Raw genomic sequence first — 26689 nt, forward strand, 5'->3', positions numbered from 1 at the left:
GAAATGCTAGAAATCACTGCTGGGCAGTACTAAATATTACAAAGTCCCCCTAGAAGTGACAGCATTTCAGGACTGGCTACAGCTATGTAAAAAAAGAAGTTTGCGAAGCTTGTTGAGATTCCTTTGGGAGGCTATCTGAAATGTAAGATCCTATTATTATGAAATCCTAGTCAGCCATGGAATTAGGATCCCAAAGCAGAGACTGAAATAAATATCCCCTTTAAGGGGGGAAAAATGAAAAAGGATCAAATTAATAATATTTCAGGCATTTTTATTTTAAATTAAAATGCATGGTTTAAACCATATTTCAATTATCAGCTCAACATTACTCCTTAAGCAAATGACTAGAGTTAACAAGAGAGCTACTACATATTGAATGCATTGATTTTCTGCTTGGTATAAACTCTAAATAGCCGATTAGAAAGCTGCGAATCAGAAGGACTCAGTGTACCTAATATACCCAGCAATAAATTACAAGCTGAAAGCCGTACGAATCTTTGAAGGAGAAATGTATTCTAAGCATGTGACTGTAGAAGTTAAATGTATAAATGTTAATGGCATCCCAGCCCTATCTACCAATTTAAGAAATAGTCCACATTTTGATATGCATATCAAGCTAATGCAGAAAACTATTGAGCTTAAAGGTAAAAAGATACCTCAGATTTATTTAAAGGAAAAATATTACTGTGAAATGAATACTTAATTGAACAACCTATAATTGAAGGCTTATGCTATACTATGCTTTCTCTTCGCCATCGCTGTCATGATAGCTCAATAGGCAGCATCCTCACCACTGGGCCAGACAAAACTTCAAGAGCTACACAAATGGGCCAACTTCTTACTGGTGTAATTACACTGTGATTTAGAGTGGGGATGCTCTATTTTGGTGATCTGGACCGAGGAGGGGGAGCTGTCTTGCACTCACAGAAGGGGCCCTAGTATTCTGCTACACGAGGAATGGCTAATGTGAAATGTTATCTTCAAGTCCCTCCTAGCTACCTGTCTGTCTGTCATATTCTTATCCCAGTGCTAGCTACCTAGCTGTCCAACTGCTTTAATTAGTTGTCTATCTATATATCTTGGCCCTTCATAACAGCTATATCCAACTGCCTATCTTTCTACTGCAAGTAGTTGTCTATCTGTCTACTAGGATACTCTTAGGAGCTCTGTCTGTCTATCACGTATACAACCTGTTTCCCTAGTACCAATCACTACCATCTTTGTGTTTCTGATGAATGCCTAGGGAGATGTTTGATGACAGTCTGTAAGTTCTTTGGGGCAGTTCATTATGTGTGCGTACAGCACCGAACACAATGAGGCCCTGACTCCTGATTGGAGCCTCTGGCAGTACTGCAATAGCCATAATGCTATTACTAGTAGTCTTTGCCTCAGGGGACAAAGACTTCATTTGTCAAGTCCTACTGGCTGCGATGCTCATTTCCTTATGCTATGCCTTCCACAGTATGAAGACCATAGGTTATGAACTGGCAGGGGTGTTTGTTATTCAGATACTGCTAATATCCAACAACTCTCTGTCAGCTTTGGGGGGGTCTACATTTGTGTACATGAATTCATATTTTGAATTTATATTTTGACAATGTAGCACCTTTGATAGGCTTTCAAGTGACACTTAGACACTGCTGTGTTTGTGGACAACTAAGTACTGAAACCTGCAATGCAAGTGGGTAACTTTAGATAAGGAAATTGGAAATCTTGATTCCAAATATGGATGCTAATGTGGCAGAAATAGGACTTTTTATTCATCGTTTGCCTTTTTGGTGCCTTGTGGTACTAATTCTGCACAAGAGAGCCTGGAGAGTATGGAAAATGTCTTGTGCTTCATATCATTATATTGCACTTCTTTCATCTGATTGTTTCCAACCCCTCCCTCCCATCCCGCTCCAATTTCAAAGTTCAGTTTAAAATAGATTTTTTTTTCTTTTAGGTTTGTAAGTTAACAAATGTATGTTTGAGCATCTGCTGTGTTTCAGAAGGAAGCCTATCTATAGAAATCTCAGCTGTCTGACTGGGCATGACTAAGCTGCCATTCCACCACTTAGAGGAGGGAAGAAGTCCTTAAAAAACTTGCCGCTAACTGAAAAATAAATGTACAGATTTGGGAGAAAATGCAGTCTCCCTGGCAGGATTTCTTTGTTGAAGAATTCCTTACCAGTGCTATGATTGGAATAGGCTAGGTATGGGCAGTGCAGTCATTTGGGGTTATATCTGTCTGATTTTGCAAAGACCATGTTGAATGCACGTGACTATTTTGAGAATCACAACTATGATGTCTGCATGTCTGCTGCAGCCACTATGTTGGATGGCATTAGAAATCATGCTAAATGAGGCCAGGTGTCTAGGAGTTTGACCCTGAATGAGAGAGAAATCACAGCAGATGAGAAATCAAATCACCTTCCATGGAAGATCATGGAGATGATTGGGTCAGGCACCAGTACTATGTGTCTCTGATGCTGATTTCACAAAGGGAGGATGGGAAAATAAAAACTCAGAGGACAAATGAAAAGTTGAGAGGTGTTTCAAACTGCATTCAGAAAGTCATGCTCTTTGCAAGGAGTGGAAACAAAAGCCCAAGCTGGAGGAGAGGATCCAGGTGGGACCTGGAGCTCTGTGAGGACTTCGTGGGGTTCAGGCCCTGTTTTGTAGACCCAAGAAGTTAGGAGCAACTCTTCAATACACATCTGAGTCAGTACCTGAACCATCATCCTTTGGGGTCATTCCTAGTTTCACACATCTATAAGGTCTTGGTCCTTGCTGTTAGGATAATACAAATAGGAAATGAGTGGCAAACTTCAATTTATGCAGGGTTTGAGCTGTGCAGGTCAGAGAACCAAGAAGCCGTAACTGGCCCTGTGATGCTCTCCTCCCTCACCTGTGCTAAAATCAAGGAGAAGAAGAAAAATTAGAACCACTATATTTTTATAATAGATCTACGATGCCCCAGCAGTAGTTCAGGCTTCAGGGGTTCAGCCCCTGAAGCAAAGAGATGAATGAGCATAAGACTTCACATTCACAGCAGGCAACGATTTACCATGATTTAATAATGTGTGACCACGATATAACCACAGATAACCACTGATAATATATTGACACAAAATGGGTTATATCTACCATTTGTTCAAAGCCAGTGGCCAGTAGGTCATCACGGTTTTATCAAGAAACATACTAGCCAAAAATAATAATAATAGAAAAAGAAAAGAAAAAGGCCATTTACCCTTGAAATCAGTTATCACACCATCTAGCGATTTGCTATGACTCTGCATGTTTAAAGGCAATATTGAAGCAAAGCAAGGTTTGGTTGTGCTGTTTTTAACACCATGTGGCAGGCCTCATAAAAATGCTTTGCAAAAATATATTGCATTAATTCCAAATTTCTGTAATTAAAATATGCTTATTCTAAAAGGGGTACAACTCATTACAGCTCTGAATCCTAGACTACATAATTAGTAACGAGACACATTTTCTGGAACTCTTTTTAAGAGGATGAAATATAAGCATCTTGCAGATCAGCTCTTGCCAAGGGGAAAAAAAAGTGGAATTTATAAAGCCACGTTCTGTCTGCTCTGATGCTCTTGTACTTGGAATAGCATTCACTTGCAAGGCGGAGGAGTAAGGCCCAACCCTGTGCGGCAGTTCATCTGGACGGCACGTTGCACCTGCGCTGCATCCGTTTGGCATCCAAAGTCTTCCAGGTCGCACGGCATTTCACCTATACAGAGCACAAGATGTGATCGTGGGCAATTGTGTAGCCCTATCAACTCATGGATTTCTTGGAACTTAAATATGTGACTGGATTAGGCCTGCCTAATACTTGAATTATAATAGTAGTTGTGGTGATACAGAAGATAAAGCCTCAACTTTCCCTTCTGCATCAATCTGCTGCCAAAAGGATCGTGGGAAATGGGCCACTGATATGTTCATAGTTAGGTAAGACATAAAAATGAACTCTAATCACATTATGACCCTCATAAACTTTTTTGTAATAATAGAGTTGTTAAAAGCTCTGGTATCTTGGGCCAAATTCCAATTTTCTTGCCGAAACCCCCCCCCCCCATAAATTCAGCTGAACACGGTCTCTGTCTTCATTTTATCTCTTGCAGCATTGTGAAGTATTGCTGGGCACCGTTAAACTTGGAATGCTTCACTTCACATGTGGTTACATTCCACGGCGCTTGAAGAGATTATACTGTATGTTGCTCCCAGCATAATTTTCATTTCACTTAGATGAAAGATGTCATATAAATGTAATCTTATTATTTTGTTCTGACACAACAAAATCAAAAGAGAGAGAGGACAACAATAGAGTTCTACAGAAATAATTCTAGGATTCTATAGAACTCTATGGGGTTTTTACATCATTATGTGGAATTCTATAGGAAATTGTCTCCTTGTAATAGAAGTCTAAAGATTGGTTTCCAGATCCTGTAGCAACTTTAGCATGCTCTATTACATGGCTTTTCCCAGAAAGCAATGTCTAATACAAGCAAGACAGCAACATATACAGAATCCTAGTCAATGAAATGGTGAGCAACCAACTATGCATGTCATAAAACATGCGGTATTGTCAAATTTCAAGATTGGAACCTGAATGAAACCCATTCTTTACCCATATAAGATCAGCTTAAAATAAAAGAAGGGTTTTTTTTTTTTAAATAACTTTTGGCTCTTTTTTCTCCTCTTCTAATTTCTGAGCCTTTGGATTGTGCTTGCTTCATGTTTCCAAGGTTTTTTGGTTTTTTGTTATTTTCTCTGCTGCCATTGGTTCCAAAAACTTCCTTTTTTTCTAAATAAACCTGAGATTCTCATGCAAACTTATGTTTTCACCAGCAGAGGCTTCCAGAAAAACACCAACTATCATATGACTCATGAGAAAAATAACAAGTTAGTAAAATTGTATATGTGCTGATTTAAAATAACTTTATGTTTCCCTAGATTCACAGATTTTAAGACCAGAAAGGACCATTATGTTCATCCACTCTGAATTCCTGCATAAAACAGGCCATAGAGTTTTCACCCAATATTCCATGCCTCATGCCCAACCACTTGCAATAGAGCTAAACTACCTCCTTAAAGCAGACATCCAGTCTTGATTTAAAGACTGTGCAATTGAGAGGGTACCAAACCCTTTGGTAAACTCATCTAGAAGTTAATCACACACAGTGTTAAAAATACGCATCTTCCAGCCATTGGAAGATTTAAGAGCCCTTTGCATTACAGCTATTATCACAGCCAGTGGACCAAATTCACTAATCGTGTAAAAGAACCCAACTGCACTGAGGTCAGTGGGATTATGTCTGCATGCTCCACTGAGGGATCAGGAGCCAGGAAGTTTCCAAATGGAGAAGGCCTGTTACTGTGAGAGCTGTAGGCTGATAGTTGGATATCGGGACAAGCATCTCAGGTTTGAGGCCACATCTGCCTAGTCATCAGCTAAGCAGAGTAAATATATGCTTTTCTGTAAGAGAGAGGTAGATATTTACTGCTTCATCCTACACTCGCTAATCTTCCTATGCCACAAATGGCAGACTTATCCCATGAGAAATTATATGACTTCCTAGCAGAGGGTAAATCCAGGTACACCACTGTGGGTGCATCTACACATGAATATTTACTGAGCAGTAATTTAGGTCATTGCACAGTAACCGAAAATTATCGCATAGTACGGGCATGCATCTACATGTTCACACCTGTACTATGTAGTAACGATGGCAACTTATGCTGACTTGGACATAAATTTGGTACCTACATGATGCAGGTAACAAATTTATGCCCGAGTAGTTACTCCACAGTAAGGCACATATAGACACGTCACTGCACAGTAACCCTGTGCGTGTGGACTGAGTTGGGACTAACCTTAGTCCCAAGTCAGTGCACACGCAGCATTACTGCGCTGTAATGCCTGCACGTGTAGATGCCAGCATAAAAACCACTTACTCCGCAGAAAGTTACTGAGCAGTAAATGCACGTGTAGACATGCCCACTCAGTATTTAATGCAATTCCATCAGCACAGCTGGCATTGCAGCCTTTTAGAGCCTTTACTGTAACAGTGTTGGGGTTTCCAGGTTACAAATCTATAGTGGCCTTTTAAGGGCCATGCAGCTACAGAGATAAGATGTCCATGTTGCCCCGGGTCCTGCCTAAGAGTTTCTGATGGGAAAAGGTTGTTCTGACTCTTGTGCAGTCCTTCATATGAAATGCATTAGAAAAGGCCGGTGTGGATACTCAGAATATTCCCTGGACATATCCATTCCTGACTGAGATGTTCATGCTGATATGCCTTCATGTTTCCCTGTTGTGGGGGATGTCAGGGAGGTGTCAGGGAATGGAAAGAGGGGAAGGAGAGGGGCCCTGTGAAGATTTCTGCATCCTTAAAGATGGAAAGTTTTGAACTGGATGCTTTTCAGGAAGGGGGGAAAAAAGTTTTTATGACCATCTTATTGTCTGCAAAATGCCAGGAGCTTTTCAAAGTAATAGCAACCTGTGTAAAAGAGAGCATGGACTAAAATGAGCTTTTATTGCTTCAGATACAGCCATGTTCCCCTTCTTGTAGTGGCACATAAGCTTTTCAACTGCTTTGGCACTAAAAAATACTGAGCAACAGTGCTTGGCAAACAGGAATTTATCTGGCTTATTAAATTTTCATATTTAGGAACCCTGTAAAAATGAACAGGGAGACATGGTTAAACTTTTTAATTAGACCAATTTTCTCTGCACACAGCAGTTACCCTTCTGGTTGTCACACTAAAATGCTCTTACATCTGGTCATATTTTGAGGTGGATGTCACTCTGTATAAGGCTTTATAGCACCTTTCAAACAGGTGGATTTTATTATCCCCCCGAACCAGTTAATGTCTAAGGTGCCACCCTGCTCCTACCCTATTGTATGGATCAGTGATCATTCAGGTTAGCCCAGCATCCATTGTTACAAATGCTTCAGGTTCTTTGTGCCAGCTAGGGATTGGTTTTCTGAGACGCTTGGCATCCACTACCTCATCTCAAATCCACGGGAGGTATTTGCATATATTCATCAGCTGGGGAAAAAACCCCAAATTCTTAGGTGCCACCAGCTAAGCACTCAAAACTGAAGCACCCATAATTCATGTCTACTTTACACAATGCAGCTACAGACTGCAATATATTAAGGCGTCAACACAGATGCTTAGAGCTGCTGTTGAAATCCATAGAAGGCATTTTAGGATAAGACGCTTGTCCGAAGCATAACTGCATGAAGTCCAGGGCTTCCTTGGAACAGTTCTTTGATTTAGGTTTGTAGTAGGCTTATATTCCTATGTCTACAGGAAGTCTTGGCATCTAAGAATAAAATCCCCAATAGGAAATTCAGTCAAGCCCTCTGAGTTTCACCAGGTTTACTGTAATACCTTCTGTCAAGAGATGACCAGGACATGAACTTGACCCCAGAGGGTCACAGCCAAGGGGAACAGGACCAGACCAAGCTAGGAACAGAGAAGGTCCAGACTGCTGTCAAGAGTTCAGAAAGGAGATCCAGAAATCAAGGTCTGGAAGGGACTGAGACATGGTGTCACAAATCGTGACCCACAATCCAGGGAGGGGGTCAGAACTGGGGTGCATGTCTTTAGTGGGGAAGCTTATTTCTATGCCAGAACTGAAGCAGAGGGAAACAGTAATGGTTGCACAGGGGGGTATGAAGGCTTCTGGGTTTCTGCTGCTCCCTGTGATCTCAGATAGGGAGGGGTGGGGTGTTCACGTTTTACAGGATTTTATTCAGCAATGCTGTATGGTCTGTATTATGTAGGTCAGACCAGATTATCACAACATTTCCTTCTGCTCTTACCATCCATGGCTATATAATAAAAATGCATTGGTGATGAAAAATGGCTCTTCTCTTCTCCAAAGGAAAAGAAACTCCAGCTCCTAAAGATACAGGATATCCCTCACTCTTCACTATTCTTTACTGCCATATCAGCCAGTTAGCCATGGCTCCCTTCTTTCCCATTTGCTTTCTTGGCCATGCCCATATACTATACTCCTCTGGATGCTCCGCAAGATCCAGCAGCACTTTAGTCCCAGCAGAGGTACCATGGGAGGCTGCTGGTCTCAATCATTGATAGACTGATCCAATCCAACCCTCAGGATGCAGAATCCATGTAAGATTGTCAGTGGAGGACTTAGTCTGCTGCTAGGAAAGTTAGGCACTTATGGTAGAGCTGTCACTAACCATCCCACTCTTTCATTCTTGGGACCTTATCTACTCCTCTTCTATAGCAAGGGAAAGCACAGGGCTCCTAATTTAGTCCAGAAATAGCAATACCAACAGGGTGGCACTTCCAGGCATGTATATTTCATAGTTAGCAATTACATTTATGAGGGTGTGCATGTATGCAAGTTTATCTACATAAAGATGTGCAAGGTATTAGTAAAATGCTAATGAAATAAAAGATGCATTAGCAAATACAGGAAAAACAACTGCTCAGCCTAGCAAATTGCCTATTTATAAGGTCAGAGCAATGGCCTTATTGAAACACATTTAATATTTAATTTTAACCATGGGCAAATTACATTACAAAAGATTAAGGGCTAGACTGCCCCCTTCTCTGACTTGGCTGAGCAAGGAGCAAAGGGCAGCTAGTCCATATCTAACCTCCTCCTTGATGGAGTGAGACCTACCTGGATTTTGTATCCAGAGCTCAGTTGCTGCATATTTTCTTAGAAAGTTTCTAGATGGATTCCCCCCCAACCTTTCAGCACTGAATGGATATAAATATTAAAGTGGGGATCCAGGTCATGCAGAGAGTGGAGCATGCTTGATATATGAAGTTTCAGGACCAGCCTGAATAAACTATTTGCTTTGATGACTTGGATACCTTGTTCTGGAATTTCTTTCCTTAGATTAAGCTATCAGAGCTTGAAGAGGAAGGATTACTACAGAAATATTGGCTTGGGCAAAGCTGATAGGTTAACTTTTCCAAAGGCTAAGATAATTATACTCTCAGAGAGGCTTCACTGGGTAAATCAGTGGGATGATATTAAATTCCACATTGAAAAATGATTTATTTTCCAGAGGGTGACTAGGAACATTAACTTCCCATTGTATCTTAAATCATCTTAGTGGTAGACAGGTTTAGTTTTAATGGGCATGTCTACACGAGATAGTACTGCATTGGCGGGCGCTCTGCGGTGATGGTACTGCGCAGTAGTAACGAGCTACTGCATAGTAGTTCATTGCTATTATGCAGTAGCATCTGAAAAAAAAACGTGGCAATGTACTTGCATAGCTCATTTTAGTACCTAGTACTAGTAGTTCATTACTACTGCACAATACTGTTGCAGTACTTGCATAGGCAAGTACTAAACGACTGCGCTGTAACACCTGAACAGTCCTCTGCTTGAGTAGATGCTGCTAACCTGTATTTCTTGCCTACTAGAGATGGACTGGAATAGAAGTAGAGTATTTGGATTGGCCAATCAGATTGAGGCCCTCAGCTCTTACTGATTATTTTCTTTTCATGAGGTTGGCCAGATTTGGATGCATAAAGACTGCTCTTGAAGGTCAGCATGGAAGAGCTATGCATCTCCCTGGGTGAATTAGGACTGTGCTCCTGAAGTGACATATATGCTTTTTGTGCCAGTTGGGCAAAAGTCTCATAGGTGGAACAGGATTTGGGCCCTAGTGACTGACCACACTTTGTTCTGATCCTGACATGAGGCAGACTCATGCCTCAACTCCCTCTGGTTCCCTGGAGGGGCTTCACTCTCCAGGCATGCCCTGAACACACCTAACAGACACCACCCTATTGAATCCAGCACAAAACTCAGTAACCATAGCTGTTTTCTGTATCTGTAGGAAGTGGCACATACTCTTTATATAATAGCCTAGTAGTCACAGTATTTACCCAAGAGCTAGAAGACCTGTTTTTTGTTGTTTTTTTTACCTTGAGAAGATTAAATCCACGTCTCCCAAGAGATTCCATTGAGTAAAATTGCTTTTCAAGTTCCCCTGTTGACTTGGCTCCTCATGTCACCCACCATCAGTTATCTGTGAAGCACAATGCTGCGTATGACCAAAAGAAGTGGCAAAATCCAGTCCTAAATTTAAACAGTGCCTTGAAGATACTGCTATAATACCAGCATATTTACCGAACAATCAACTGAATAAGAGACACCAAGTAACTGGGCACAGTGCAATGTGGGTCTATGCAGATTGTACTTACTTCCTTCTATTATGTATGCAAGGTATGTTGCAGGATTTCTGTGAAAAAAGAAAAAAAAAAAATCCCGGAGGCAACTGTTGAAATATTTACATTGCTTACTTCATGGTAATAAAACCCCCCAAAACTCTGCACTGCTGGGTGAAGATTTTATTTCTTTATTTATTTTAGTGCTGATCAGTAGCAGACTAGTGATGTTGACTGCGACATTCTGAGATCATAAATAACTTACCACTAGGAAACACTCCTGCTTTTCATATTTACACTTTTAAAAAAAAGGACTTCCCCCCCCCTTTCTTAATGGTTAATTAGGTCACTAATCAAAAGAAATCCATAAGAGGAAAATGAAATGTTGACATTTTGCAATTATTTAATACTGCAAATAATACATAAACACACTACTTATGGTTAAACTGGCTTTCAAACCCTTTTTCTGCCATTAGGGCATGCACTGACTACAGAATCAGTGTATTTTACTTGATATACTGCCACATTATCTACTTCAGTGCTTCCATTTAGTTTGGGTCACTTACATTTCATTATACTGTACCTTGCCTAAGTGCAGTTAAAAAAAAGTTTATTGCAACTGGAAGCTACTAATTAAACATCAGATGTAAACTGAGCTACTACACATTACAGATTATATATCTGAAAAGCATGATATTCTTGTAAATCATTCTATCATGCAACAGGATTCATATGTATATGTGTATATATGTGTGTGTATATATTGTATATATATAGAGAGAGATCTAAATAGATCTACATAGATCTATATATATGTATATCTATCTATCTATATCTATATATATAATCTGCTTGCAAATATGACTTGATATGTTATTTATATATGTATAAGATTAGCTTTTGTATTGAAACAGATAAAAGATAAAGTGATACTCCAATTTATTCAGCAAACTCACTACATACAAATGATGGTGTGTCTATCTACATGTGTGATGCACATTGTCACAAGGTCAGGGTCCCAAGTGGCCCTGATGCCCACTGGTAGCTTTGCAACCATGCCCACTTCACCCCTAAGATGCCCTCCTGTCTTGCTTTTCCCCAGAGTGGCCCATGCATGGCACTTCGTGAAGGCTGCCCCACCACAAGTAGCTCCATCGTGCTAAACAGCTCCAGTTTTAGGTCTTACTCAGAACCACTTTTCAGACCTTCCTGATCTTACATGTCCTTTGCCCTTCCTGTGTTGCTAACCACTGGACACCCTGGCTCTGGCTCCATCTCCTAACTTAAGTCCTCCATCTTTGGCCTCAGCTCACTCTTTGACTCATCGGCCATCATCATCCTAGGCTGCATGCTCCTTGACCCCTTCCTCTTTCAGCTATGGGACCCCATGGCCTTTGTCTTCTCCTAGGCCCTGGTCCCACCTCAGGCCAGTTGAGAGACCCACTCTATCTCAGTTCTGTAAGGGGACACCCCGACATCCTCTCTTTTCTCTTCACACTGCCTGGTTGCTTAGGCAACCAAGCTTGGTCACCTAGTGGACTGGGCTGTATAAATCCCTTTGTCTTGAGTTTTCCACCAAACAACCTGTGTGACCAGCTGTGTGACCCTGGTCTCTCCACCTGGGATACTGACGACTTTTAAAAGGATTGGTCTGCATTCAATAATGCCTGGTTCTGGTTGGAGCTAAGTGATGGCATCAGAAAAGTTAAAAAAGGGGTCACACCATCTTGCAAGGAGAGAGGCAGGGCAGTCATTTTGAGAACATAGATACACACAAAACCACGTGCCTCTGGAGTTCTCCCTCTCAGTCTTTGGATGAACTTGTGAGTAGTTTACCGTAATTTAGAATTAAGTTATCTAGATGTGTATCAAAAGTGCCATGAAGCCCATTCTGTTTTGCTCAAGTTGTTTTTCTTTCAATATTCCTTTGTCTTGTACCCCATTCTCAACCTTTCCCTCTTTAATCAATAAAGCTATGTGTTACAGCACTCCTCGTGGTAAATGCTTAAGAGGGTAAGACTAGCCTTTATAGCTCCCTTTGCTTAGCTAGCTAAGGTAGGCATGGCTTTTTACTTTCCTCTGGTACAGAAGTTTATCTGTGAATGTTTCAGCCTAAAAGAAGCACCCCAAAATACTGTGGTGAGCTAAGCACCCCCAAGGTCTGCAGAGTCTGTGTACCTCAAGGCTGCACACAGCCTTAACAAAGACCAGGGTCTGGGTGGTGGCAGCAATTACGTTAGGCTTTTGGCTGTGCTCCAGGAAGGCAGCAGATGGTTGGCCAGATGTAGGTTCCCCAGGGAAGATACCCAAAGTGTGGTTTTGGTCAGGCACAGTAAGGCAGGTGGCTCAGAGCAGTATTTCCCCCTAATGCCCCATCACACTAGCAATCTCCACTGTGCTCTATTTCACCCTTCAGCCTCTCCTGGGCCCTGGCTTCATCACAGGCCAGTTGAGATTCCCAGGGTCAGTCCTCTGGCAGTCAGCCCCCTCACCTCTGTGGGTCCACCCTCTTGGGCCCCTCCATAGGTCACTCTCTCTCCCTGGAGGCTTGGAGCCCTCCATAGGTCTTCCTACACTGCCCCGTTCTTCTCTGGGCACATCTGTACCCCTCAATCAGCCCACCAACTCTTAGTCCCTCTCCCTGGGCTCGCCTGATCTTTTACTAGATGCCTGTGCACCCGGGCCCTCTCTCCTCAGGCTCATCTGGCCTCTCAGCAGGTACCAGGCACTCATCACTTCTCTCAGGGCTCAACAGGCCCCTCAACAGGCCCACAGACTTTCAGCTCCTCTTCCAGGGCCCTGGACCCCACACTGGTCCCCAGGAACCTACTTCATCCCCTTAGTTCCTACTCAAACCTCTGGATGTCATTTTCCTTGCTAGCATTCAGGACCTGCAGCCTTCCTGCTCAGTGATGTTCCTACACTAACTCCCAAGATGTAACTGCCCGCTCTGCTCTCAGAGTCTGGGCTTATTCCATGTCTACAACCACGTGACTCCCTTGCTCAGGCTTAGCCTTACTTACCAGCCCCCTGGGTGATCTGATTCTTCTATTAGCCATGATCTTCCCCTGCCAGTGGCTCACGAGGCTGCCCGAGCACTTAATATGGCAGGCACGTCAAGTGCCCTGCCACACACATATATAAATATACTCAGTATGTAATTGTTTTTCTAGCTTCCAGTGGTTCCTGCTAAGATTATGTATAGATTTTAATCCTTGCCATATCTGCCTTAGATAAATTTACCCCTCTGCAGAGAGGCAATAAATAGGTTGCATAAATCAGCTAAAAGGTGGTATCATCTACAATGGCCAGGACTAAAGTTTACTTACAGTTTTGTCTTTAAGGATCTGATGCAAGGAAATTCTTGAAACTGAACCACAGCCACTGAGGTATGTCTAAGACCACACCTCACCCGGTAGGGTTATATGATAAAGGCCTACTTAAAAGAGAGAAATGTTCAGTTACTTTGGGTTAGGTTCTGTCTGCTCAGAAAACTGATTCTCACTTTCCATAGGAAGGAAGGAAAATCTGGTTAGGGTGAAGAAGAGGAAACCACGGCGGTAATATGCAGAGAATTCATAAGAAACTTACGATCAAGAAAACAGGGAAACCCGTCTTCACAGATCAAAAGAGACCTAATAAGGGCCCCACATTGTGGGCACTAAACTTTTGCACAGTTTAAAGCTATTCAAAACATGCTTGACTTGAGTCAACAGCACTCAACTTCAGTAGGAATCAGCACCTGTTTGATTGGACAAGTCCCTCTCAGGACTCCAGAAATGGCCCAGTGTACCCGAACAGTGAAGCCATTTCTTCCTCTAACCTATGGATACTGTTGGCCCTAATCACTTGATCATCTTCTAACACATGCTTTAGTCTTGCAAGTGAGGAAGACAACATGAGAGGCTCTGAATCTGTTTTGTAGCCAAGGGCTTTATTGAGCAGGTGAAAGTGATTAGTGATTTGATACCTTACCGTACCTGAACTTCAGAAGTGCTGAGCATCCACTCATTGAAAATTGAATCTTGTTAAAGTGCTTCATGCTAGGTACCAAAAATTATTACAATACACACTAGAAATCACTAGTAATTTCTGAAAAATCTGGGCCCCAAAAACATGAAATAGAAGAGACAAGATGGTACTTATCTGATGAGTTTTTTTTTTTTTTCTCCTTTCTTTCTGTCTTACTGTTTTCCTTAATCTCAAAGAAAAGTATTCAGGGCTGAAAATGCATCATGTCCACCTTCAGTTTGCAAAACACAGTGGAGTTTGCTATAATGATATTGGGAGCCAGAACAGAAGGAATAGATCAGTTTTCAATTATTTGTGTGCTGAACAGCCTTCCTACAGTCGTCTAGTTAACAGTGGCATTCAAGATATATCACATTGTGACAGTTACCCTCATATTTTTTACATCCTGGACAAGGTTTTCAATTGGTGTAAATCAGTTATACTCATTTCCCCAACTGAGCATTGAGCCCAGTAGCTCCCTAGGAATAGTTCAAAAGAGAAATGAGGGTTAAAAAGAGGGTTTGTTTTCATTAAAATCTCTCTCAGTATAAGACCAAGCTGTCATATTTTTCTAAAAACACTGGTTCACAGTCTCTCTCGCGCACACACAAAATGCTGTAACAAAGACAACAGCTTGCCAATGGCAGCTGCTGCAGAGAGGAAAAATTAGAGGGTAATGTCATTTTTAATGATTTTTTTAAAATGAAAAATTAAACCAAAATAAACGAGATGTCCTAGATTCTTCTTTTTCTTTCTTTCCTTCTTTTTTTTTTGTTAAGAATCTGTCTCTCTGTCTTATTATTTATAAGTGGTGATGCAGGCAGAAGACAGGAACATATGTCGGGAAGAGGCTGAAATTAGATAAAGCAATAATAGAAAGAAAATTGAAGTTTGATAAAACAATGCAAAGGTAGATAACAAATCCTGAATGTACATGCACATCCACCCATATATAAGCACTTACTCACACACATATATATACATCCATATAATCACATATACACCTTACATACACCACATTCATATGGTAAGATAGTCTTGCAGATGAATTTTCAAACACTCTGTCTTTTGTGTATGTCAATTAATTGGTTAAAAAATTCTGCAGAGCTATAAAAGTCCATTAGTCCTGATGAACCTCAGAGAGGGTCCTTCTGATGGGAATTCAGGGGATTTTGCAGGATTTTGCTTGGGTGCGATGGTTTGTCTACAGTAGTGGCTGTATAAAAAAAAAAAAAAAAAATCACCGGTTCCTTGGATAACAAATATCCCAACCCCCATGTCAATAGGGTCAGCTCTGCACATGTCCAGTGATACATAACATGTTTATCTAACTGCAAGGTTGGGGCCCAGATAACGGTATGCAGTTTGATAATCTTCAGGCCAGAGTCTCATCTGATGTGATTTTTAGCTGAATCAGAGCCAATACGCTGACTGAGAGCAGTAGTGTTTCTAGCATTGTGCTGTTCCTCAACATAAATATAACAAAGGGTTACATGTCTGCAAATATTGAAGGAAGCTTATTTAAGAAGGAAAACTGGCCAGTTTTTAAGAAGTCACAATATAATTCTCTTTTTAGTAAATGAAAAAGAACCATGTTTGGATTTGGGTTACTTCTACAATACCATGAGATAGCTGAATTGATATGGTAACAAAGTTTTCTTTGAAAACTGTTTTTTCATCAACAAAGTCATTCTTTAGCTGTGCTTAAAGATCTGCTTTTCTGGGAACATTATTTACTTATCTTAAAAATGAATAAGGTATTGGTTTTCAGGGTTTTTATTCTTCAATGATTTTTATTACTATTGTGTTCATCAACATTGCCCATGAAAAAAAGCCCTTTTTTCCTAACCAATTCTACTTACTACTGAATCCCTGTAAGGTATCATAAAGAGTGAAAAACAGGCATAAGAAAGTGTCATTTCACATTACTTTGGATTAGATCTTTTAACCGGGGGGGATGGGGGGGGTGCCAGAAAAAAAAGAAAAAAAAGAAAAAGAAGCGCCATTGAAGAAAACTATTTTTTTTAATCCAGTATTTGTTCATATTTTCAATGAATTTTAATACATTATTAAAATGTTACCGACATTGCTTATTTGATAGGAAAAAAAATGTTCTATCAGTTGAGACCTGATTGAAAGTTAAGTCAGTTTCCCAAAAGTTGCAACCTTTACGAAACTTTTACTAAGACAGGGTTTGGTGTGCAGGGTTAATTTCATGCTGCATGTTAAAATCTGTGCAACTCCAGTCAAAACCTGATATATAGCCTGATCTGTTTTGTTCTGAATAGTCCTTTCACATGCATGTTTCTAGTAGGATTGCTCAGGTGAGTCAAAATGTTAATATAACATCCTTTCAGAGTGATTGCTATTTAATACAAAAGCAATGGCACTATGTTGTCAGCTGGTAGGCGTGCACGTTATGGGCAGATTCAACTTACCAATTCTATGCAGTATCTCCTTATTCTCAAAATATTTGCTCTTCAAGCGTCAGGAAAGTGTTATGTTTTTATATCTCAGGAATAAAAGACATTTCCTCCCTCTTCATCATGAAGAATGTCTTAGTGTTGGGTTTTTCACTACAGGGACTGCATCTTCTATTTTATCTGTACTAATACCCAGGATGTTTTGAGTATTTTCTTCAATGCCCAGAGCAGAGTTGAAGTATATACCCACTGGAGTAGGGAAACAAATCTCACACCTATTTTGTGCTGTTTTTTATGGGGAAAAACATGAGGTCAAGTTGCCAATAATAGAAGCGTACTGGGAATGGGTTGAATCTAGTGAGTAGTAATGGGATAGACAGTCATTCATGCCTGCATCAGCATTTTGGGCCCATAAGCTGCTATTGACTGCAAGTTGCAATGTGACCGTTGTTTAGCAAAGGCTGTGAAATGAGTTGTTGTTCTGAGATGAATTCCTAATGGACATCACCAAATCCACAATCGGAGATAACAGTAACTGCTAGGCACACCCACTGGCTGTCAGGAAGAGGGATCGCCAGCTGAATGGACATGGAGACAGGGGGAAAAGGTATCCTTTGGGGGCTGCACTGGGATGATGTGAGATGGAGGGTGAAGAGATCCAGGGGGCCTCTACTTGTGCTATCCAGGTTATAATTGTTCAGTGGCTATGCAGCTGTCAGTCTGGGACTATTCACTGCACTAAACCTGCTTCTTTTTTTTGTTTCTTTGTTTTTCCCTTTTTTTCTTTCCTAAAGAGAGAAAAAGGAAAAGAGACAATTGCACCCAGGAAATTTCTTTATTCCTCCTGATAAAGAAAAGAGAAGACATAGAAAGAAAAGCAGAGGGACAGAAGCAGGGGAATGTTTTCTCAAAGGGACCAAGGTCTTGTGTGTGAGTGCGTGTGGATGTGCAAGTGCATGTGTATGCATGCACATATGCATATACACATGAGGAGGAGGGAATGCCCATGCCCTTCCTTCTCTGCCTTGCTAGGTGAATATTAACTCTTCATTCCCCCTGCACTCCTCTTTTTCCCCTCCCAGTCACACCAGGGAGCCTTTCCTTGTCTGGTGTTTCCTCCGTTGCCCTTTTCCTTGACTTTGCCTTGTCACTCTGACCACAGTCTTGTTCTGCCAGATATGTTTCATTTTCTGCATGACTTCCCCTGGATGGGCATTTCAAGCTGTGATTTCTAAGCTTGATCTCACACTGTAGATCCTGTTATCTCAGTAAAAAGCTTTAAAGTTCAAAGTGAGTTGGATGAACAATGCTTTAAAAGCAGAGTACAGTCTAGGCATCCTCTGGGTGTGCACGCTTCAGAAAATGTCAAATTATGGTGTGCTTTTGTTTGCAGAAATAGCAATTAAAAGTCCTGACACGTTGTGGGGGATGAAGGGGGTGAGGAGTAGGGAGGGGGGCAATCAACTGAATTTATTAATGGCTCCAGTTAACTGCATGTTGTGATAATTCTGTGACCACACATAGTTTCACAGTTACCACTGCACCATCGGCGCACAGGTTTTTCCAGGCAGAAGGCAGGGCGGGGTGGCATCATATAGGCTACCTCATCGAGAAATGCACAGGGTTTCATAGGCAACAGATCTAAAGTTCTTCCACCTGATCTGAAGATCCCTGAACTCAAAGGGAGTCTTCCCATTGGCTTCAGTAAGCTTTAGTTCAAACTCTTTAAGCAAAAAGAAGTGGGGATTTTAACTGTAACGTGGTATCATGTGATATCCAGGGTAGTCTGATGTGCCACCTGGCAGAGTTTTATGAGGATATATACACATGTGAAATCCTAATTCTAAGAGATACTGGGCACATCTACACACGTACTTGATGTGCGTTAGCCTATATTAATGCCCATTAAAGCATCACAAACCCCCCCCCCCCAAAAAAAAAACATGCGGCATTTCATAGATTTCATAGGCATTGGGGCCTGGAAGGAACCTCATGAGATCATTGGGTCCAGCCCCCCACCCGCCATAGGCAGGAAGTCAGCTGAGATCAAAGACCCGAGCAAGAAAAACTTTTGTGTGCATGCTTGTGCATGGCACTGCATCACATGCAGTCGTAAAAGCGGCGAAATGCATGTCGGTACTGAGAAAATGGTGGTGGCACGCTTTTGAACCAAAACACATCAAAGGTGTTTTAAACTTAAAAGTGTGCCACCACCATTTTCTGTGCACTGATGTGCATTTTGTCACTTATACAACTGCATGCAATGCAGCACAGTGCATGTCAGCTCACGTGCGGAGCAGACTCAATTAATTGAATCTGCTCTGACATGCTGGATCTCAGGTGCGTCAGAGCATGAAAATCCATGTGTATAAATGTCCATCCTCTCTAAGTAATGCACATTAAAATAATCTCATGTGTATTTTTCTAGTACCTCACGGTGCCTATACATCAGCACAGAGCCCGCTCTGATGTGCTGTGATTGTAGCACATCAGAGCAGACTCAATTAATTGAGTGTACTCTGGAGTGTTGCAGTTACCACGCTCCAGCAGCCTCCTATGTCTCATGAATCATTGCCCCCACACTTCAAAATGGTGGTGGGCTATTTTATCTAAAGTTCTTCAAGCTTTAGTCCAAGTGCCTCTGCCACCATATTGAAGCGTAAGGATGCTGATACATGAGATGCTGCAACACAGCCTCTCTAATTAAAGCACCATGCACCCCATCTGCAGAGCACATTTAAAAGTGCCCTCACAATGAAGGTACTAGATTCAATGTGCATTACTTAAAGTGCATTAATGAATGTGTAGACACACCCACTGAGTCCCAGCTCAAACTCTGAATTCATTAGAAGTGGCAGGGGATTATGTCCACCCAGGATCTGATTGTGTGCAGGTACACAGGAATGCTACTTCCCATGCTTCCATGGATTTAAAAGCGTCTAAATTCAACTTCCTGACATTATTTCAAATGAATATGTGGCAACCAAGTTCTTCATGGACATACACAGGATTAGCATTTGCATTCGAAGCAAAGTCCTTGCTCTGCTATTAAAAGATACCCTTTAGTGGTCATAATAGAGTTTGAGCATCTGAGCGTAGCAGGACAGGCCCTGGGAGCAGCTGTCACCCCATAGTGGCCGCCTTGACCCTGTCCTACTCACCCACTCTGACGTCCCAGGGTCCCACCCTTCTGTCTTGCCTGTCATGCCTTGATGTTAAAAGCAAAGTGGTGGGGTTGCCATCAGAAGCCAATGGTGCTCATCCTACCCTGCTACTCCTTAGGCTTGACTTGGCCTGCTCAATTCAGAGTCCTGACCCCACTGCACCATCTCTCTGGTTACCTCTTGAGCCCCAGGCCTGCTTGCTCAGTCTTTTTTAGTCGTAGGCTCTGATGCTTAGTTTACAGTCTTGACTTCTACAAACAGTGGCAGAGCCACTCCAGACACTCACAGAGGCCTCCAAGCCTCCCCTGACAGCTGCTCCTGGTTGTCTGGTGTAAAATTAAACGTTGGTATAAGCCAGCTGCTCTCAAACTCCAGTTCACCCCCAGCCTGGGTCTGTCTCACATCACAGAAGAGTGAATAAACATGTAACAAAACTAACTTAACTGGAGTGCCCGGTGCTGTTGAGTTTCCGTATTGCTAGCCTCAAGTACGTTACTCTGCATTTGCACTGTTGAGTGTAAACCCATTTGTGCAACCGTGCTCCTCAATGTAATCTACTTCTTCATCTGTGGTCTTTTGATCCCCTTTAATGATGGTGCTTCCCAACTTTATGTCACCAGCAAATTTCATCAGTGCACTCCTAATATTTGTTCAAGTTCATTAATAAAACAAAAATCCAGGATTGGTATTAAGGCAAGCCCTGGCTAACTCTACTAATAACCTCCCTCCAGCCTGATTCTTCTCCTTTCAGTACTACCCATTGTCACCTCCCCATGCACTTTTACTCACCTCACAATCCCCCTACTTATTGCTGTCTTCTCCAGTTTCATTAGCAATCTCCTATGTGGCACCACTTCAAATGCTTTATTGAAGTCCAAATAGGACAGATCTCCTGCGTTGCCTTTGTCTAGAAAATGGGTTATCTTATCAAAGACAGGTATCAAGCGAGTGTGGCATGATCTATCTTTGCTAAACCTGCATTGCATTTTATTCCATTTTCCCGTTGCCTCTGTGCTTTTAATTATCCTTTCTATCACAATCCATTATGAAGACTCACATACTACTGAAGTCAGATTTACAGGCTGACATTTGGCTGGGTAACTTTCCTTTCCCCTATTTCTTAAATACAAATACTACGTTTTCTATTCTTAAATCACATGGAACCATTCCTGAAGTGAGAGATTTGTTACTAGTATTTATTACTGGCCCTCAGTTGTCCACATCTGGTATTTCATAGTTCTGGGGTACTATCCAGGCTTCTCTACTTGATTTTTGCTTCCATTTGATTGCTGCACTTTTTATTTCCACACCCTTGTTCCCATTGTTTTTTCACAGGCACTGTAATATCATTACCCTTATTATAAAATTTAGTTGCTAGGTCATCCATAAACTATCCTGAATTTCCACCCCATCCTCACTGCAGAGCAGCCCCACTTCTTTCCTTGTTCTCACCCTATTTCCATAGCTGATTTTGTTGTTGTTGTTGCTATTTGTTTAAAGATCCTTTTCAAAGTCTTATTCAGGTTGAAGATTAGCCATTCTCGCTTTATCCTTCTACTTCCTGACTTCCAAAACATAGTATCATAGGTTTGCAGGAGAGTAGGGCTGCACCTCACAGTCATCTGGTCCAGCCCCCTGCTCAAGGCAGGACCATCCCTGACTAAACCAGTGGGAGAGAAACAAGGGAAAAACCCTGGGCACACTATGTTCACCTTCCCTTTCAGCATCCATTTTTTGTCGCTGTGTGAAACAGGATATTGGGCAAGATGGACCTATGGTTGGACCCAGTAAATGGCAATTCTTATGTTCTTCTCTCCAGGCAGTGTGGAGACATGTCAGTGGGTGCATCTACATATTCATGAATGTGCTGGGATTACAGCTTATCAAGTTTAGTATCTGTAATAATTAATGCACCATAATCAGTGCTACTGTGCATTAGGGCAAACACACACTTTTTTGTGACACTTTAATGCTCATGGGACTAATCTACTGTGCATTAGCTCAGTTTTTGCCAGCCTTGCTAATGTGTAGTAGAATTAGTCCAATGGGCATTACGTGGCTTGTGTAGACATGCTCAATGCTATGTAAACAGGAGTGAATCAATAGCATGGCTGAGAGCATGCGGCTGATAAATACTCCCAGCCCATTTTACATCATACAAGGAGACTATGTGATATGTCTGGTTTATCACAATAACATTTTAAACTCCTCTCGCACAGAGGAGTTTCTATTTTGCACATTCTATTTTGTCTGTGCCTTGCAGAGACATCTTTTCCTCTTGCACAGGTAAAGATGTCTCTACAAGGCACAGACAAAATAGAATCAAGCCCTCAGCTCGCTTTTCCCTTCACAGTTACCCCTAAAACCATCATCTTTTCGCTAGGGACTTGATTCAGAGATCAATGACATAAATGAGATCACTCCCTTGGTCTTCAGAGTTCTTGGACCTGGCTTTCTGGGCATCTTTACACGTGCTCTGAGGTGGAGCTGGGAGGCACTTTAATTAGAGCGCCTCCAAGAGCCACTCTAAATAAAGCATTGGCAGTGTCATGTGTATTCAGCATCCTGGTTGGGGCACTTTAAATTTAGTTACGATTCCCCTGCCACCATTTTGAAGCATGAGGATGCTGAATACATGTGATGCAGAGGCTGCTAGAGCATGCTAATTAGTACACTCCAGCAGACTCCATTAATCGAGTCTGCTGGAGTGTATTAATCGAGTCTGCTCCAATGTGTGCTAATCAACACGTGTTGAAGCAGACATCTGGCATGTGTATAAGTGCCATTTATTTGTTAACATCCCCTCTCCCCCCCCCGAAAAAAGCTTGCCTCTAGTGGATCCCCCCTCTTCCCCTCCCCACCTCCCCATACATTTCTGCTTGACTATATTGTGGAATTATGCAGAAAATGCACAACAGCAACCTGTTAAAAACTGATGTGCAGTTCAATACACTGACGGTTTCTAACATTCCCACTTGCTTTATTATTGTTTTATGACTTAAAACACTATTTCTTGACTACACACATACAACGTGACAGCAGAAGTTGCCACTGCAGGTCTATGAACTGGGACCCAATTGCAAATCAATAGTGAAAATCATGGCCATTTGCCATGTTAATTTAGATTTCAGAGGGCCAGACGGGAGTTGCTGCTCTTCAAAGTAGTTTCCCCTTGAATTTGTAAAAAAAAAAAATAAAAAGCACAGAGGATGTCTGTTATCTCTCATGAGCCATATTGGCAGTAACTGCTGAAGCAGTAGCTGTTGTTGGTCAGATACACATTTTGGGAACACTTTGCCAGGGTTCCTACAGGGCAGCTCTACCTAAAAGAGGTGAATACTGATCAGGGTGAGGGAAGATTTCTCTGCTTATTTTACTATGGCACACGTGCTGCCAGCTTGCTAACATTTTCTCTTCCACTCCTTTGTCGACAGGGCAAATTAGGACTGGTAGGGTGAAATCTCAGCCACACTGATATCAGTGGAAACAACCTCCCTCCCCCACCTCAATTCCATATTTCACTAAACTGCTAATTTCCTGTGATCTTAGGCATGTGTATTCACTGAAGAGGAGGCTGTAGCAGAAGACAAGATCTTTGAGACTGAAGCAGGGATGCCTCTGTATGCAAACGCTGTGACTTAGGATCTTTGCTATGACTAAACTGCCTGTGACTCAGTTAACCACCTGTAAAATGGGTACAAGAAGATTTTCTCCTCACTAGTGTTTCTGTGGGACAGGTGAGGTACATATAAGAGGAGATGAGGCAACCTTTATTGCATGAAGAGCATGTACCCATCATAAGGAATCCTTACAAACTACATCTGGATGAGTTGCCTTCTTGTAACTCACTTCCTCTGCAAAGATCACTACTGCCCTCATCCTGGAGAGCACTGTCACTGAACCAGGGGATGCCCAACAGACATGCATTGTCTTATTAAATTTTTCTCAATTATAGTCATGTTGTTCATCTTGCAGTGCAGTTTGGGATAGTCATCTAAGACATCTAAGCCTTCGGATCAGAGATTAATTGCCATGCTCTACTCTCCAGTTCTGGGATCAGTCAGAAGATGACTTGCCCACTGGCACAACTTACAGCAGTCTGAAGACAGGTCTTATTTGTACTGGCCATAAGCTATCCACCAGCTATTCCACTGGCGTAAAAAAATGGCACAGCATTTATCAGTATTGCCCCCTTCCAATGCTGACAATCTTAAAGCATTTCCTGGACCAGTCCAATAGCTGGTTGCGTAGATCATATTATACTCACAGTCCATTCTACTATAGACCAGCGAACTGGTTTTTTAAGACAAGTTTCAGTCGTCATTGGACACAAAGGATTGAATTATGGTGAAAATCAGGTCAACCCTGTGCTAAGGATATTGTCAGCATTTAATATGAAATAAGAATGAATGATCAGTTTATGTAGTCTAGAGGCAGAGAAATATTTGCTATGAAGATGGGTTTCTCAATGCACCCTGACTAAAGATGTATTCACTATGTATCTAATAAATAGACTGTGGTGCCCAAACAGGAACAGATCCAACTCCCACTGAATTTCACCAGTGGTATAAAGTGGAATGAACCTATGCTTTATTTATCTGCTCTCTGAAGAAAGAAAGAAAGACCTTATCACAAAACTTCCATGTCTCAACATTGCAAAAATAGTGGAAGACTGAGGTTTGCATATGATAGAATCATAGAAAATCATAGAATCATAGAAAATGAGGGTTGGAAGGTCACATCCAGTCCAACTCCCTGCTCAAAGCAGCACCATCCCCAACTAGATCATCCCAGCCAAGGCTTTCTCTAAGTGGGTATTAAAAACCTCCAAGGATGGAGACTGCACCACCTCTCTGGGTAACCTGTTCCAGTGTTTTCCTACCCTCCTGGTGAGAGAGTTTTTTTCCTAATATCTAACCTAAAACTCCTTTCCTACAACTTGAGCCCATTGCTCCTTGTCCTGTCATCTGTCCCACTGAGAACAGCCCAGCTCCATCCTCTTTGCAGCCCCCCCGCAGGGAGGTGAAGGCTGCTATTTAATCCCCGCACAGTTTTCTCGTTTGCAGATTAAATCAACCCAGTTCCCTCAGTCTCATCTCACAAGTCACATCCCCCAGCTCTCTCACCTTTTCTGTTGCCCTCCGCTGGACTCTCTCCAATTTGTCCACATCGTTTCTGTAGTGGGGGTCCCAAAACTGAACACAGGACTCCAGATGTGGTCTCCCCAGTGCTGAACAGTGGGGAATAATCACATCCTTGACCTCCTGGCAATACTCCTTCCAATGCAGCCCAGGATGCCGTTAGCCTTCTTGGCAACAAGGGCACACAGTTGGCTCATATAAAGCTTATTGTTCACTGTCACCCCCGGTCCTTTTCTGCAGAGCTATTGCCCACCCAGTCAGCCCCCAGCCTGTCCCGGTGCATGGGATTGCTCTGTCCTAAGTGCAGGACTTTGCACTTGTCCTTATTGAACCTCATGAGATTTTTCTTAGTCCAATCCTCCAATTTGTCAAGGTCTCTCAAATATCAGATGCGTTACTATACCAAATGTCACCAAGTAAAAATTAAACAGCCTTCTGTAGACCCTGATTTAACTCCTTGGAATAGCATGACAAATTAGGTGTCCGTATGGGTTTTTTTTTTAATTTAATTTAATTTTTTTACAGTTTTTACAGTGTTTCTCTTTCGCAAATCATGGCTGTTTTTGTAACATAAAAGATGTATAAATAAGGAAGAGGCTGATGCTCTGAACTAATGCAAATATCTTAATGTCACTCAATAATAAAATAAGATTAACCTAAGAAGCTGCACTTATCTGTTTAACTGTGTGACTGAGAATTAGCCTATTCCCAGAAGACATGGATGCATGACAGGCATAATGCTGCCATACTGAGGTTTAGTAAAACTACTGCCTTGAAAGCTTGGACAATGAAGGTTTAATTGCTTTCACTCTGTAAGATGTGACTAAGACCAGACTGTCAGGCATTTTAAACAAATAAACAGAAACTACATCTTTCAGGGCCATTGCAATTTCTTCTCAGGCATGCTTAGCACATTGTTATCTTGAAGAATCTGCAAAGAGCTTTATCATCTTTGTCAGTCTCAGAGGATGAAATAAATGAACAGACTTCTATAGAAGAAAGACTTGGACAGTGGCAATGGGTCACAGCTAAAGCTAGTTGAATTACTAGTGGCCAGCAATATTTGCCATTTATTTAGCTTTTTCCTATCTCTCCAGAGAGCAGCATGCTATCTGGGAGTATTCTATCTGTTGTCGGAGAGTTGTATGCTACCTGCGAACCCCTCATAAACTAATCCTCATTTTGATGAGCATACTCATTATTTTTAAGTATTCCTCAAACAGCTTCCATGGACAAATCCTGATCTATAGTGCATACGTCAACCGTTCCCTTTGTCTTTTCGGCATTCGTTATTTTTCGTGTGGGTCGGATCATCCTAGTTGCATGTTATTATTTCTGTTCCCCACTTCAGTGAATGGAAGAAACATTCAAAATAATGAAAATAGTAAATGATACACTTTCTAGTATACATCTTTGGATGGATACTCATTAGTGCCATCATGCATATAACTTGCCTTCTTGATCCTTATTCACTCACAGCTCAGATGTCATAGATTTCTAGGGCCGAAAGGGACCCATTAGATCAGATCGTTGAGTCTGACCCCCTGCCCTGGGCAGGAAGGAGCGCTGGGATCAAGTAACCCCAGCCAGGTGCTTGTCTAATCTCCTTTTGAACACCTTCAAGGTAGGGGGAAGCACCACCTCCCTTGGAAGCCCCTTCCATACTTTCATAGATTTCATAGATTTCATAGACATTAGGGCTGGAAGGGGTCTCAAAGATCATTGAGTCCAGCCCCCCACCCGCAGGGCAGGAAATCAGCTTGGCAACCCTCACTGT

General features: G+C 41.8%; 1 long non-coding RNA gene across 6 annotated transcripts; it reads right to left on the reverse strand.

Annotated features, from left to right (window-relative positions):
• Positions 1 to 1907: 1907 nt before the first annotated feature.
• Positions 1908 to 25207, reverse strand: LOC149867951 (uncharacterized). 6 transcript variants are annotated; one of them, XR_016441156.1, is made up of 5 exons: positions 24898 to 25207; positions 13503 to 20678; positions 10136 to 10247; positions 9931 to 10034; positions 1908 to 3727 (listed from the first exon to the last, which is right to left on the reverse strand). It is a non-coding gene; the product is annotated as an uncharacterized LOC149867951 (long non-coding RNA). The 6 variants fall into 6 exon arrangements; XR_016441153.1 differs by having other exon boundaries at positions 9931 to 14445; positions 20561 to 20678; XR_016441154.1 differs by having other exon boundaries at positions 9931 to 10247.
• Between the last annotated feature and the right edge of the window lie 1482 nt (positions 25208 to 26689).

Source organism: Crocodylus siamensis, chromosome 3, assembly GCF_052110815.1.
Source record: "Crocodylus siamensis isolate JL-2025a chromosome 3, ASM5211081v1, whole genome shotgun sequence".
NCBI classification, from domain to species: Eukaryota; Metazoa; Chordata; order Crocodylia; family Crocodylidae; genus Crocodylus; species Crocodylus siamensis.